The 16,854-nt window shown below is 41.4% G+C and overlaps 1 protein-coding gene across 1 annotated transcript in view; it reads left to right on the forward strand.

Annotated features, from left to right (window-relative positions):
• Nucleotides 1-16,854, forward strand: part of LOC139416518 (plexin A3) — a 136,237-nt gene that overhangs the window by 40,464 nt on the left and 78,919 nt on the right. The gene's annotated exons all lie outside the window — the stretch shown is intronic.

The raw sequence follows: 16,854 nt of genomic DNA on the forward strand, positions 1-16,854 counted from the left end.
TCTGATTGGAAACCATATTTAGGCAGCCGTCTTCTTTGGGTATTTCGTGGGTTATTGTCTATGTTATGTTGCATGTTAGCACAGTGGTCATTAGCAGTCATGCTCGTTTGTTGTTTTGTTAGTTTGTTCAGTGTACTTCGTGTTTTTTCGTCTTTCATTAAAAAGATGCATTCACACCAAGCTGCGCTTTGGTCTCCTCCATATGACGATCGTGACACACAGCTGTAATCACTGCCTAAGTTGATTCTATCATGCATTGACACAGGGGTGTGAATACTCTATATCTGACATGGTACAGGTGTCTTCCTATTTTTAAGCCCATAACCATGTGCTTGAGGTGTATACTTTTGTTTCAAAGTAGATTTGTTTAAGACTACCAAGAAACACTTTGTGTGACCCTGATTTAGCCCACTGCAGTAAAAGGTTAATCCGTTTTGAATTCAGGCTGTAACACAAGAAAATGAGGAATACGTCAAGGGTATGAATACTTTCTGAAGGCACTGTAAATATCATACCCCCCCCTAAAAATGCTAACCTCCCCTCTTATTCGTAATGGTGAGAGGTTAGCATGTCTTGGGGTTATGATCTTTGTGCCTCTGTAGCTTTCTCACTTATCATTATTCACTATTCATTCAGAATTACCCCGTAATCATGTTAGGATCCACATTAATGTAGATATTCAAATTTTATTGTATTGTTTCAAATCCAAAGTGCTGAAGTACAGAGCCAAAACAACAAATAATGTGTCATTGTTCAAATACTTTTGGACCTCACTGTATTTCATCCAATATCCACAACGACCTACTGTATTTTCCATCGCTATGACAATGGTTTGTCTCTAGATATTTGTTGCAACAATTGCTTGGAACAAAGGAGAGCTTTTGCCTTCCTTTTTGCCGTTTGTTGTTAACTGACGTCCACTGATTTTACACCACTGTTGATTTAATTAGTTTCAATACGAATCAATCTGTTACTTTTTTTAAAAATCCACTAAATACAATTAGAATATGATATGATACAAAATAAAGATTAAGCCTCATCAACAATTTTTATTTACAAATGAAATAGCTAGTTTTTGTGGATTGAGGAATAGGACACTTAATCCTATCAGACATATACAGGTAATATGTCTACTTCACTTTTAAGGGCATTTCTCTGGCACTGGCTTGTGTTCATGTCAGGATATTCTCTGGATTAATATTCTCTCCTCAGAATGGCTATTGGCAGGAACATTTGCAGGTTTATAGAGTAAGACCGGGATTTAAGGAAGCCGTACAAGAGCTAAAGAAGTAGGGAGTGCAAGTCAGGGCTTTAAATAGCTCTGAATGTTTTGAAACACCTGTTCACTGGAAATGTCAGCAAAGCGTGCCAGGAGTCGACTTGGATTAGAATACGTCACTGGAACACAAATGAGCTGAAAGATATTAGCTAAGATAATCAACAATGGCTTTAGTCATATAATTACGGTGATTTGTTATTGGGGGCCTTTAAGTGGGTATATGAGTATAGCTGGGATTTGCTTATGGCTCAGACCACTCATCATCGCTGTCATCACTAATATTGGAGATAGTATTTCATGTACCCCAGCTAACAACATAGCCCCCCCCCCCCTCCCCATCCTCAGCTCATTCCAGCCCCCAATGAGAGAGAGAGGGAAAGGCATGCTGCTGTGGAGGAGTCGACAGTTGCTCCCTCCCCTTGTTTCTCACAGACACCCATAATTCCCTCCATGGAGAGCAAAAGATCAGCAAAATGGCCTCCCTTTATCCACCTAATCAATCCTTTATTCAAGACCCTCTGGACAGTCCACAGTCAAAAGCACTCACAATGTTAAAAAGAGAGTTAAAAGGGCTTTATAAGGCCAAATGGGTCTGGCCTTCTTAATCTGTGGCCTGAAGAGGAGAGATAGAGAGAGGTCGAACAGGTAGGGACTGTACCGCAGTGTCCATATTCACACAGGAGCTGCAGGCTTTCTTTACTAGAGGGAATGTCAAAAAATGTCCTTCTTCCCACATTTGGCCACACATATTTTGAATCAGAGTCAATATATGATAATGTATGATCAGACGGACCCTTTTTTCAGGATAAATGTCCTGGGAGAGAGAAAGTCTGCCAACCTCAGTCAGCTCTGACAATTGTGTGAAGCTTCAGCCTCTCTATATGCTATGAAAGTGTCTAATTTAGGAGCAGCACACACCCTGTGGAAAGGAGCCATTATCGCCTCCTGTTAGCAAGTGCATACTAAAACGGGGCTGGGGGCCTGTGGGCAGAGCGAGGAGGTGTGGGGATGGGGGATGGGTGAAATAATCACTTGGCCAGGTGCTGCTCCTCTATTGTGGAGGCTCTCCTCTCCTACAGACATACAGAGCTCTGTTGACACAGACTGCTTGTGTCTTAACACTAACTTATCAGATAACGAGTGGGTGGGGTTTTACGTGTTAGATGCCAGCAGTACACAAAAAGCCCAGGATAGGGGTGTGATTAAAGGCTCTGTGTTGACTACGCTTACATGCTGCTATTCAAGTTAGGGGCGTACAGACACCCCCATTCCCATAGAGCAGAGAGAGATTGGTTCAAAGGGCCAACCCATGTCAGCCATTTACAGACGAGTACCAACACCCCCACCTTTCCCGACAGACAGATCTGTTTTGAGAGATATACACATGCTCTGATTGATTCGGGAGTTCAGGCCAAGGCTGTGTGTGTGCTAAGAAGTAACGGGTCTATATCCCACCCGGAGATGACCAGGCAGTTTCAAGCTGCTCTGAGATATGGGAGACTTACTGACACATCACTCTAAAATGGTACTTTTTTTCCCTTCTCTCCTCCCTCTCTGCTTCCACAAAGGCATGGGTGGAAACGCTGTAAACTACAGCCAGCCAGCTCTTTGGAGATGGACGGAATTAGATCACAAGGCTTCCTTCCAGATGGTTCAAATGTAATTATTTAGTGCATAAAAACCAATTCGGGTCAGCCACAAATATATAGGATGACTTGAAATTGCTTATATAGAGGTTGAGTTGATTATTTTTTTTTTGCAACTCAAAGGTCATAAATCGTGGCCAGGAACTTGTTGTAAAAGGTTAGCTGGTTGGAGTGTTGCAGGTCCACCGCCTTCCTGAGTCTGTGTTCTACAGTAGAGAACAACAGGGTACTGCTGTGACTCCCTGGCCTGTCCGCTCAACACAAATAAACACGGGTGACAATATTCCTGGGTCGGTGTGATTGTTTAGTTGTCAGTGTTAATCATGGAGTCTGATTCATGTATGTGCAGTATATGTGTTGTGTATGCACACCAAATCACGGAATGTTATTGAGCGTAACGCACAGTGACGGAGAATAGTCACATTTCTGCCATAGATTTATTAGCAGCGACGCCACTGTATGACAGCTTAAAAAAATACAATGAAATGAAGACCTATACATCAAACGAATGCCTCATACGCACACATAAATAACAATGTCTCCAGCACAGTGAACAGTACATTAAGTTGAGTAAGTGTGTGTTAAATTGCCCTAGAAGCCAGGAATGCTACCAGACATGTAGGTATTGTAAAGAGAGAATGCAAACGGGAAGTAGAGAGTAAAAAGTCTATGAACCCGAGCGGGATGAAGAATTTGGATATCTACAGTAACTGAGTCCCAGGAAGTGCCCACCACTGGCAGCTGGTCATTCCCCATTTAGGGTGAGAAAGGAGGGCGTTCATGGTCTAGTACCAGCCACAGACGTAGAGAGAGGGGGGAGAGAGGGGAAATGGATGTTCCAAGTGTTCCATCCTGTCTGAGCCACAGAACCTGAGTGCATGGCATTCCTGTTCAGTAACTCTACACCTCTGCTTTGGCAGGCATAGGGGTGTGGAGAGTAGGACACCTGGATTCCTTCAATCTCTGTTTAATGGTTTTCTCAGGGCCTCACATTTTGGCCAAGCCAAACACAATCAACATGTTAAGTGAATTTTAATTGGCCAAATGTATGATTTAACATAACCCATGGTGTCTGTCTCTGATGCTTCGATAAGTAATAAAATAAAAAAAAGTGAAACTAAGATAAACAGCAGAACTATTTCAGACGTTATATATATAATTTATCTCTCTGTGCCCCTGTTGATCATGCAATGAAGGTGAATGACAAAGACAGCCTTTGTTTGCAAATTAATTGAATCCTAATCAACTTTCCGATAGGCAAAACTATCAGTAAAGATGATGGAGAAGGAGTACTGGTCGTGGCAACACTGTACTGTACTGTGCCAAAGCCCTGTATTCCTGACAGTCGGAGAGAGATTCAACAACAGCACTGGAGTGTTTTGAACCAGGAGAGTGCCTCACACTAAGCTCCATTAACTCTGTTTGCCTTCAAACATCGGGACATGGCTGTTGTTTGTCCTTACAGACAGTGTACACAGTTTCTGCTCAAAATGACTCAAATTAATCTGACAGATTAGAACTGGCACTTGGAGGATAACAGCATAGCTCGTCATGCAGATATTGTGTACACTGCTGGCGATGATAATGTATTCTGTTGTATAGGCTACTGTCGTTCATTCACCAGGAAATCTCCAAACTTGTACTGCTTCAGGCATATTAGTCAAGAAGATGCAGAACATGAGTGTATTACAATTATATGATTGTAATCATGTTTTTCTAACCTCTTAATACATTAATACAATGGTTGTTCCATATAGAAGAATTGACAGAAATGTAAGTACTGACCTGTCCAATGATTAATATTGTTCTAGAAAGTACCCACATTCTTCACTGGAACAGGTAGAAGAAAGGTTTGTCAGCAATCATTTGTCATATCACGTGTCACGTTAAAGAGCTCTGACATTTGTTTACATTTCCTGTGTGAGTTTCCTAGTTTCCTGCTTTTGTTGGTTCACACTTGCGTTAGAAACATAATGGATCATAAATTAGGCAGCCGCTCCATTTTACTCTGTTTCTACACATAAATAGTCCCAATTGTTTTCCCCTAGCTAACCGTCATAACCCGCCCTGTGGGCAACTAGGCCTATCTGCTTTTTATACTTCACACTGTTCATGTTGTAGACCATAGGAAAGCTTTCAAACATTGTTAAAGATTTGATGGAAATGAAGTTCCCTGGACTGTGGTTCAGCTAACACAAACACTGTCAGTCCACTCATATGCCAGTTCACTTTCAGGGGTGCATTCCTAGCATGAGGATGTGCTAAACCAACAAGCAATTTCCTGCTTAATTAATTCCGAGATTAAGTGCAGTTTCATGTTCAGGGTGTTTGTGGCTGGCCAGGAGGTGGAGGGCGGATTGGCTTATAGGAGTTTTAGGAGTCTCTTTGGGGTCATAGACCAAGTTTAGCTCCTTTTTACTAGAGCCCTGACAAAGACCTTCCTGATGCCTGAGTATGTGTGTTTGTGTGAGTGTGTGTATCATGTGCGTTTGTGTATGCTTGCGCGTACACGTGTGTGTGTGTGTTTCGTAGTCTTGCTATGAGATGACTGGGCAGTCTACTGACAGTCCCTTGGCTCCAGCCCAGTACCTGAGGAGTGGCTGCTGGCAACTGGTTCCGCTGTGATCACTGGAGCCTGACCAGACTCTGCTTCCTGACAGCAATTCTTGAAAGGGAACATCCTGGGATACTACTTTTTCTCTGTGTGACTGGCTCAGAGGCCTGAGCGGAATTCACCACCAATCACAGGCTGCCGGGATTCTCTGGCAGGTCGTGATTTTAGAACAAACAGGAAGAAAGATTTCACCACCACTGCTTTGATTCATCTGCAACCAATTGACACGTTGACTTCCTACAATAATAAAACAATGATTGGTTAACTAGCGATCATAATAGATAGTGACTACTGATGACTTTTGGTGATACGTTAGATCATTTACGTAGTGCTTGTGATTAAAGGAATAGACCTAGCAACTTGACCAAAGTGCAGCATTTAGTTGTCTAATCAACCAGAACCATGTCACATGATCAGCCTACATTATCTGCTGATGTCACCTCAGGGGGTCCAGTAAGTATGGCTGTAGAGTAATGGAGAAGATAGGCCATACTCTAACCTAATAAACTAACCTGTGTTGCATCTGCGTTGTCTTTTTCTGTAGGGGATTGACAGTAAGCATGACTACTCCTCAGTAATTGCTCATTTTAGATGAGACCTGATGGATGTCATAGTGGAGGACTGCAGTTATGGTTGTTGGTGAGATAGATGACAACTGTGGTGGAGGACTCTAGTTAGGCTGGTGAGAGCCACTCTATGATGCTTGGCTGGTGGAGGACCTCCAAGTGTGGGCACACAGATTTCACCCTACCGGCATAGAGATCAGAAAAGAGGACTCCTGGGAGGCACATGATGATAACACACAAACCAAGTACTGCTTGGCCACCGAAACATGCTAGAAACAGATCTGAGAGGAGGGCAAACATGTATGCAACTCACATTTCGAAAAAAAGATTCTCTAAAAGAGGCCATTTTTACGTAAGTGTATCTCTTGATGTCGCTAGAGCAGATGTGAAGAGTCTGAGAATTGTGTCATAGAAGGAAAATTAGTGTCAGACATTTATTTGACACCCTTGGACATCAACATTCCTGATTGGATTTTTACTGTGACCATACTTGTTGAAGCAATATTTGCTGACTTTGTTCACACAAGATTTCATTTCTAGTGTGCCGCACGGCATACACACTCTTACAGATTTCTGTAGCAAATTGGGGTCAGTATCATGTCTGTGTAGCTGATTTTCTACGTGAGGCAGCAATTTCACAATCATGTTGACCTCTACACACAGCCTACAATTAATTTTAATGAAGACTAATTGAAAAAAATACAGGTCGATTAATTGTTCATCACAGTTGTAAAACAGACATAACACAGATGCACCACAGATTCCTGTTGACAGAGGTCAGGTTAGGTCAGGGGTCAGGGAGACACAGCCATAGGCCAACCATCGAGGTGTAAGAGAGGAATGGCCGTTTGTGTTGGAAACTTTGAGCTGGTCCTCAGGCTATGTGGCCGTGGAGCCATGGAGCAGAGCTGGAACAAAGCAGGTGTTGAGTGTGAGTGGAGACTGAGAGCCACCTCTGTTTGCTGGGTCCACCAGTGCTTTTAGCCTGATGTGACAGGCTGGCTGCGGGGAAACAGGATAAGGCTCTTAATTGAATCACAGGCCCTTTGTTCAGTTCCTGGGGTGCAGGGCTTTGTGTCCTCCCTTCTCTTAAGAGGATAAATGTGCAGCTTGAGGATTTTGACCTCATCTCACAGACCCAGAGCTTTCAGGTTTAATGTAGAATAAATTCCCTTCTAACACAAAAGGGTCGCCATTTTTTTGAAAATGAAACTAACTGCAGGAGTGTATCTTTCCCTTATAATCTGAATCAGGGATGTTTTTTTACCCATTCTCTTTTCAAATGTGTAGTAACAGCATTAGCTCTTTCTTAACATTCACTGTACTGTGGGGTCTATAAGGTGCAATATGAAATGAACAATTATAAAATTCTACATTTTGTATGTGAAAACTTTCAGTGTTATGTACAGTGCCTTCAGAAAGGATTCACACCCTTTGATGTATTCCACATTTTGTTGTGTTACAGCCTGAATTCAATATAGATTATATTGATTTGTTTTCTCTCACACATCTACACACAATACCCCATAATGGCAAATGCAAACTTATTGAAAATGAACACAGAAATATCTCATTTACATAAGTATTCACACCCTGAGTCAATACATGTTAGAATCAGCTTTGGCAGCGATTACGGCTGTCTTTCTGGGTAAGTCTCTAAAATATTTGCACACCTGGATTGTACAATATTTGCTTTTTTTTATTTATTTTTTTATCTTCAAGCTCTGTCAAGTTGGTTGTTGATCATTGCTAGACAGCCATTTTCAAGTCTTGACATAGATTTTCAAGCAGATTTAAGTGAAAACTGTAACTAGGCCACTCTTGGTAAGCAACTCCAGTGTATATTTGGCTTTGACTTTTAGGTTATTGTCCTGCTGAAAGGTGAACCTTTGTCTCCCAGTGTCTGTTGGAAAGTCATTTCAGCTTTCCATTTTTAATTCATTTGTAAAAATGTCTAAAATTCCACTTTGACATTATGGGGTATTGTGTAGGCCAGAGACACAAAATCTCAATTTAGTCCATTTTAAATTCAGGCTGTAACACAACATAATGCAGAAAAAGTCAAGGGGTGTAAATACTTTCTGAAGGCACTGTATATGCCAAGGTGACAAAATATCATATGATGAAGAATACAGCAAGGCTATGTAGACATTTGCTCTGCATTGAAACATATGGCACATGAAGACATAAATACTGAACATGCAGTAAATATCACTTCACTTAAACTGCTGCTGCTTCAATGTATTCCTTAACTCGAATACACTCGGCAGACCATGTATTTATATTCAAGTGATACTGTTACATGTCATATCTGTGTGATTTTGTGATAAAATCATATTCTTTGATGACGTTTAACATACAATACAACACATGGCAAACGAAGAAAGAAAAGGAAATAACATTCGTGTCTCATTCCTCCCTCATCTCTTATTTCAAGCCCCACGTCTGACAGTTATTGCAAAATACTCTCCAGCACTTTTGCTCAGTCAGATCCCTTGAATCACTTAAAAACGTTAGTACTCTCTCCATCGAAGGAAACTCACCTTTGCCAAGGGAATGAGCCATCTGCCATTACCATCCCCAGTCACACTTATACCTTTAGAGCCAGGAACGGCCACATCTGGCCCAGGTACCCAGCTTTTATTAAACGCTTTGAAGAAAAGGTTAGATATTTAGGATCAGCGTGGCAGTGCTTAGGGCATGTCCGTAGGCAGTGCTTTTAAGTGCCAATGTCTGTTTTACATTTATTACATAATGTTGAGGCTGCTGGGAGTTTTTTCTTTTGCGAGGTTGACCTGAGTGTAAGACAGGCTATATCCAACTTTGACAGAAACCAGTGGATCAAATGTATGTTGCAGTTATTGAACACAAAGCGTGTTCTCTGGTCCTCCCACGTACCCTAACTATAGTCACATTGGGGCAGCAGGAATTTGTTTTGGCTGGATTCAGAGGGTATTTCCTTATATGGATAACACTGAGCATTGCAATTGCAGTTTTAGGATGCATGTGTTATACTGACTGAAACATGGGTAGAAAATAAGATATAAATAGTTGAACAGTTCAGTTCAGCTGTGTTCAGTGCTTACTGCATATCTGTGGTAAGAATTCTGGATAAAGGGAAACCAAATAAAGAAGTTGATCTAAGACTGAAAAATGTTGTGCATCCCCTGTGTGGAAAAACACACTATATTAGGTTCCACTCTCTTCATCATCAAAGGATGATTTTCAATCCATTTCTGAAAATGACCACATTTAGTGTCATTTGCAACAAGAAGAACTGTGAGTCTCTTAGATATTTAGGGAGAGATTTGACAAATTAACTATTTAGCTCATTAACAGTTCCACAGAATGTCTTCCTGTCTATGGAAGGGGGAGGTATTGTACCTTCCTTCTTTGAAGTACTTGCCTCCAAATTCTAATTTCCTTTTACAATGAAGGCCTAAGATGGTGTCGTTTCTCTCATTCTTCATCCTCCTTCCATCTCTCTCTTTCTGTTTTTCACCCTCCATTCTGTCGGATGAATGGTCGCCTTCCTGAGACAGACAATCCATCCGGCTGTGATTGGCGGTAAAGTCAACAACCCCTGCTCGACCTCTGATTCACAATGCTCCTTCCCCTCTCCACCTTTATTAATTCATGTGTTTGTTGCCCTTTTTTAAAATGTAATCTCTTTCCCACAATTACCTTGTATGGCTGGGGCCCAGGGCCAGCGGCCTGTGTATTCTCACAGCCCTGGAACACAGACAGAGGTCAGAGCTCTCACAACGCCCTGCTCTCTTTGACATGTGTTTATATACTGGTGCATGGAGGACCTTATACATAGCTACATTGATTTACTGTAACGGCTTCAGAGGATATGCAGACATTTAAATAAAAGGATTATAGGATACAGTCATGTTTATTTTATTATCTCAAATTTAATCAAAAATGAAGATGATCTCTTTTATCAAGTACAATTTTACAGAACATTCAGTGCAGTTACGGAAATAGTAACTATAATCAATTGATATTCATATTTGCAGAAAACATGCAAGAATGCCTACATAATATAAAGTATCTCTCACCATTCCATGATGCAGTGCAAAATCATAGGAGACTGAAATAAGATAAATTACAGATTCACAGAGAGAAGGTACAAATCAGCCTAAACTACAGATGATTGGCCCTTATAAAGAAGGCCTGATGAGTTCTTGCAATTGCAGGCAAGCAACCAAACTAGCAGATAGAGGGGAAATGGGCTTATGATGAAACCCGTCAGGCAGGCGGTGTTGCAGTCAGAGCACCTGGGCCCAGTCTCGCTCTCTCCCACCAGCCAGCCAGGGCCCAGTTTCCTAAAAGCATCTTAAGGCTAAGCTCATTGTTAGAACCTTCGTAGGAGCATCGTTAAATCTCAGAGCTGTTTCGCAAAAACATCATTACTAAAGTTGCACTTAAAAACACTTGTCATTTACCGCTTGCCTCAGACCACTCATAGAACAGCTAAGTGCGTCATTAGATGCGTTTTTTCCCCTACCGCGTCACTTTATACACAGAAGATCTCCGCTAAACATAGAATCAAGATGTTTATCTGTCTCTCTGTGACATCCCATAACTTCACAATGAAGTTGACTACAAATACAGAGTTGCCAATGTCTTTGCAAATGTTACAAACAAGCAAAATATAAAAATATGCTTCAAATGAAAACCGAGATGACTGCATGCATTAAAATATAAATAGCCTACAGTTTAGGCTATAAGCCTATATTTCATTAATATTTTAATCAATTTAATTATATTTTGCTTATTGTAGGCTACCATTTTTGCCTCAATATATTGCATGGTGTGTAAAAACATATTCTTGATTTCGGGTATTATTATAGGGTAAGCATTCGAATAAGCCACCTCAATATTTGCAGCCATAGGAGATAATATCTTTCTAGGAGCTGATCCTTCATCAGTATTCTAATGTTAAGGTAAGATTTGAATGGAGATAGCTGATCCGAGAGCAGCGCTGGCATTCTGTTGATCCTATCAGTCTTGACACATGCCTCAACGACGCACTTAGTGAATGTTTTCTCCAGGTGGTAATTTGGGAAATGCATGTTACAGCTTCGGCCGTTATAGGAAAGATGCATTGTTAAAATGCTCGTAAGCCTAAGTTCCATCGCTGTCGGGAAACCGGGCCCAGGCAAGTTCATTAATGGATGAATCGGAGCCCTGTGCCACCATGACATCATTTGACAGGAGAGTGTAATATTTATCTAAATTCCAATTACCTTCATCTGATCTGTTTGATGTCAAGAGGTCAGCTCTCAGCAGGCTGTAGTAAGCTCTCTGCATTTCAAACACTCCAACGACACTGAGGAGGACATTACCTTCCCAGAGACTCACATGCAGTTGCAATATCCCAGACTTCATTATGTCCTGATATATTGAGGCTTGTGTGGAGGGCAGTGGCAGTATACGGACTGCAGACAACTATCAGAATCACCTTGATTCGCCAAGCACATTTACTCATACTCAGAATGTTACTTATTTATTTTATTTATATTTATTTACCTTTATTTAACCAGGTAGGAAAGTTGAGAACAAGTTCTCATTTACAATTGCGACCTGGCCAAGATAAAGCAAAGCAGTTCGACAGATACAACAACACAGAGTTACACATGGAGTAAAACAAACATACAGTCAATAATAAAGTATAAACAAGTCTATATACAATGTGAGCAAATGAGGTGAGAAGGGAGGTAAAGGCAAAAAAGGCCTTGGTGGCAAGGTAAATACAATATAGCAAGTAAAACACTGGAATGGTAGTTTTGCAATGGAAGAATGTGCAAAGGAGAAATAAAAATAATGGGGTGCAAAGGAGCAAAATAAATAAATAAATTAAATACAGTTGGGAAAGAGGTAGTTGATAGGGCTAAATTATAGGTGGGCTATGTACAGGTGCAGTAATCTGTGAGCTGCTCTGACAGTTGGTGCTTAAAGCTAGTGAGGGAGATAAGTGTTTCCAGTTTCAGAGATTTTTGTAGTTCGTTCCAGTCATTGGCAGCAGAGAACTGGAAAGAGAGGCGGCCAAAGAAAGAATTGGTTTTGGGGGTGACTAGAGAGATATACCTGCTGGAGCGTGTGCTACAGGTGGGAGATGCTATGGTGACCAGCGAGCTGAGATAAGGGGGGACTTTACCTAGCAGGGTCTTGTAGATGACATGGAGCCAGTGGGTTTGGCGACGAGTATGAAGCGAGGGCCAGCCAACGAGAGCGTACAGGTCGCAATGGTGGGTAGTATATGGGGCTTTGGTGACAAAACGGATTGCACTGTGATAGACTGCATCCAATTTGTTGAGTAGGGTATTGGAGGCTATTTTGTAAATGACATCGCCAAAGTCGAGGATTGGTAGGATGGTCAGTTTTACAAGGGTATGTTTGGCAGCATGAGTGAAGGATGCTTTGTTGCGAAATAGGAAGCCAATTCTAGATTTAACTTTGGATTGGAGATGTTTGATATGGGTCTGGAAGGAGAGTTTACAGTCTAAACAGACACCTAAGTATTTGTAGTTGTCCACGTATTCTAAGTCAGAGCCGTCCAGAGTAGTGATGTTGGACAGGCGGGTAGGTGCAGGTAGCGATCGGTTGAAGAGCATGCATTTAGTTTTACTTGTATTTAAGAGCAATTGGAGGCCACGGAAGGAGAGTTGTATGGCATTGAAGCTTGCCTGGAGGGTTGTTAACACAGTGTCCAAAGAAGGGCCGGAAGTATACAGAATGGTGTCGTCTGCGTAGAGGTGGATCAGAGACTCACCAGCAGCAAGAGCGACCTCATTGATGTATACAGAGAAGAGAGTCGGTCCAAGAATTGAACCCTGTGGCACCCCCATAGAGACTGCCAGAGGTCCGGACAACAGACCCTCCGATTTGACACACTGAACTCTATCAGAGAAGTAGTTGGTGAACCAGGCGAGGCAATCATTTGAGAAACCAAGGCTGTTGAGTCTGCCGATGAGGATGTGGTGATTGACAGAGTCGAAAGCCTTGGCCAGATCAATGAATACGGCTGCACAGTAATGTTTCTTATCGATGGCGGTTAAGATATCGTTTAGGACCTTGAGCGTGGCTGAGGTGCACCCATGACCAGCTCTGAAACCAGATTGCATAGCAGAGAAGGTATGGTGAGATTCAAAATGGTCGGTAATCTGTTTGTTGACTTGGCTTTCGAAGACCTTAGAAAGGCATGGTAGGATAGATATAGGTCTGTAGCAGTTTGGGTCAAGAGTGTCCCCCCCTATGAAGAGGGGGATGACCGCAGCTGCTTTCCAATCTATGGGAATCTCAGACGACACGAAAGAGAGGTTGAACAGGTGATATGGTGCTGCTAGTGATAGACAACACCTACAGTATAAAAATTTAGACAAGTGGAGGCTCCTCAGAGGAGGAAGGGGAAGACCATCCTCCTCAGTGAATTTCAGAAAAAGTTATAATTTTCAGATAAAACTATACTAAATATAATCGCATGTCACCAAATAATTGATTAAACACACTATTTTGCAAATAATGTCTACAGTAGCCTCAACAGCACTCTGTAGGGTAGCACCATGGTGTAGCTAGCTAGCTTCCATAATCCTCTGGGTACACTGACTTCAATACAAAACCTAGGAGGCTCATGCTTCTCACCTCCTTCCACACACTTTCACAATAACTATGACAACTTCCGGAAGACATCCTCCAACCGATCAGAGATCTTGCAGCATGAACTGACATGTTGTCCACCCAATCAAAGGATCAGAAAATTAATTTAGTACTAAAAGAATAAGCTACAGCTAGCACTGCTGTGCATAAAATGTGCTGAGTAGTTGACTCAAAGAGAGAGAAAGACAGTAGTTAGGGTTAACATATTCATTTCTTACAAAACGATGGAGATGCAAGAGAGAAATAGGAAGAGATTGTCATTTCTTTTCACATTTAGTTTCACTTATTTAGCTAGCAAATGCAGCTAGCTAGTTTAACCTACTGAAACACCCTGCTCAAACAGAGGGATATTTTTATTTTATTTTTTTAGCTAGCTGGCTATCACTTTCCAACACAGCTCTGGAACTCTTTCAAGTCAATTTAAGCTTTTGGTTTTACTAATTTATTGCCACCAGGGCCCGCCAGTGTAACTGCTTATTGACTGTAATGACTGTACCGTTACTGCATGATTGTAGCGGGATTACTAAAGCGTTAGTTCTATTAGCTATGCTGACTATGACATCACTTTAGCTAATATGGTGACAACGGTGTAGGCTGTGTGTAGCGGTTTGGCTTGGAAAGGTTTTTTCACCTGTTCACATACAGCTGATGTGTTGTGCATTGAAGTCCACAAGCAAAGGGACAAGGTGAGAGGAGGAGAGCGCATAGATGCGAGAAGGAATACAACGTTACTGCTAGGAAAGTAATCAGGGGTGTATTCATTCTGCTGATTCTGTTCAAAAACATAGTTTTTTTTAACGGAAGCGAACGGAACAAAATGGGCATAAACATACCTGAATTTGTCCAATAGAAACTCTCGTTTGCAATTGTTGGATTAATGATTACACCCTATATCAGCTAGATGCAGGCAAGAGTGTGCAACGCGGTATTGAATCACACTGTCTGTCCATGTGTCAATTTGTCTCTCGACTTGTGTGCACCCACGTTGTAAACTGTCATTCATAGGCTAGGTTGTAGCAACCTCATGATGGGTATAGGGAAAATTTGCGTATCATGTAGTAGCCTAAACCTATCGTTTTTACATTGAACTGGGTGAATTAAATATAAATGATAGTCATTCAACATGCCTTAATAGAAATAAAATAAATTGTTCTCCCTCATCTTAAATGGCACTGACCTCCACTGATTTAGACACATGCGGTCTCTAAATGTTGTCTATCACTAGCAGCACCATATCTGTGGATCATAGCAGTGTTACTTTCATGAAGCATTGCTGCAGGGCTGCCAGCGTAATTCTAAAATGGCTTGAGGACTGCTCACAAATAAGAACCGATTATTAATTAGGATTTTTTTCAAATGTTTGTTCCGTTAAAACAACACCGCACTTTCATTTAGTCAGATGAACCAGCCTTTTCCTCAGCATCTTTTTAGCATCAGTGACATTGTTCTGGTTTAGCATGTCATATTCCCACAGGGCTAGCCCAACTGTACTGTACCATCAGGCCTGATTAACTGTATGCCACATGGTTTTACAGCATCAACAAGGGCAAGGAGTTCACTCTGCTGTGTTGACATATTCTTCAGTCTTAAACAGGCACAATAAAAGGTCAACTGTTAGACAGTGGTTTATTTTGGACCCGGCAGGTCCTGCATCATGTCAGGTTGGCAGGTTGTTTTCCTTTAGCTGTTTGCATGTCAGCGATGTGTTTAAGTGTGAACTTGCTGTATTTTGGCTGCCTGTTTGCTTAGTTGCTTGATAATGCAACAATTGTTACAGTCAGTGTTTCAGTCATTGTCAGTGAAGTAGCCCACTTTTTTTTCTTGTTGCTATTTTTGATTTGGCAAGAAAATATAGTTGGATGTAGTTTAAAACATATATAAAATAAATTCCAACTCACTACGTTGAGAGGATGAGTCCGTGAAATGGGATTCGGAGACTATTGATCACGACATCAACTAATTATGAGTAAGATTTTCTTCAGTTTGATCTGAGGGCATTTTACATCTTAGCTTTGGATGTTTGTATGTAAAGTATTGCGTAACAGCCATGCAAAGTGGTTTAACATCTCATATTTGATGATGTGTAATCAGGTATAAGCCCCAGGATCCATTTCCCAAATTTTCTGATGGCCCTGGATTTAAAAAATGAAAAAAGAGAGAACTGGCTAGAGGAACATGCTAATGGTGCTGCATTTGGAAGTTGTGAAAATGAAGAACATGGCAGCGGATAGCTGGGTGTGAGATGACTGCAGCTGGTATCACTTGAACTGACAAAGCGCTGACAATAAACGTCATATTTTTCCATCCCTGCTGTCCCACTGCTTTGGGGGGGACATGGTCTCAGTCAGTCTTCATCTTGGCCAGAAACTTGTGACATCCAATATGGCAGCCTTCGACTAATTGATGCCACCTTGTCAACACTAATTACTAAGACTGCAGCAATGAGGAGGCAGCTAATTAACAGACTAACGATGTTTGTCACTTCAGGCTGACCCAGATATTTAGGAGAAAGCCGAGCTTGTCACCTTGACATCTGCTCCACTTTATCTGTCCTTAGATTTCTACGTTTCTATTTCATGTTCTTTCAAAATGGATTCCTCTGCATTCATTTGGTTTGTTTACCGTTCCATTCCTCCCCCTGTCACATTTCCATCACAATTGATTAGGACAGAAAAGCAAGCTGCCACCTTTTTTTCCCTCCTGAATAAAGGATGTGAATATAGGTGAGCTTTGCAGCTGTAACTGCAGTTGTCAAAGCTCACAGCATTTATTCCCAATCACATCAAAGATTATGCGAATTTGACATTTTTAGAACTCCTTACCAAGCCCGCTCAGCGTTCTAATTATCAGTGTAAGGAAACAGAGAAGGTGGTAATGATGAAACAGTGGGGTGTGTGTGTGTGTGTGTGTGTGTGTGTGTGTGTGTGTGTGTGTGTGTGTGTGTGTGTGTGTGTGTGTGTGTGTGTGTGTGTGTGTGTGTGTGTGTGTGTGTGTGTGTGTGTGTTACTGTTTGTGTATAGTAAGCATCATTAAAATTTGATTAATCTTTTTTACTGATCTTACATATTGAGGATATTCCTCCTC

This window comes from Oncorhynchus clarkii, chromosome 9, assembly GCF_045791955.1.
Source record: "Oncorhynchus clarkii lewisi isolate Uvic-CL-2024 chromosome 9, UVic_Ocla_1.0, whole genome shotgun sequence".
In the NCBI taxonomy this organism is placed as follows: domain Eukaryota; kingdom Metazoa; phylum Chordata; class Actinopteri; order Salmoniformes; family Salmonidae; genus Oncorhynchus; species Oncorhynchus clarkii.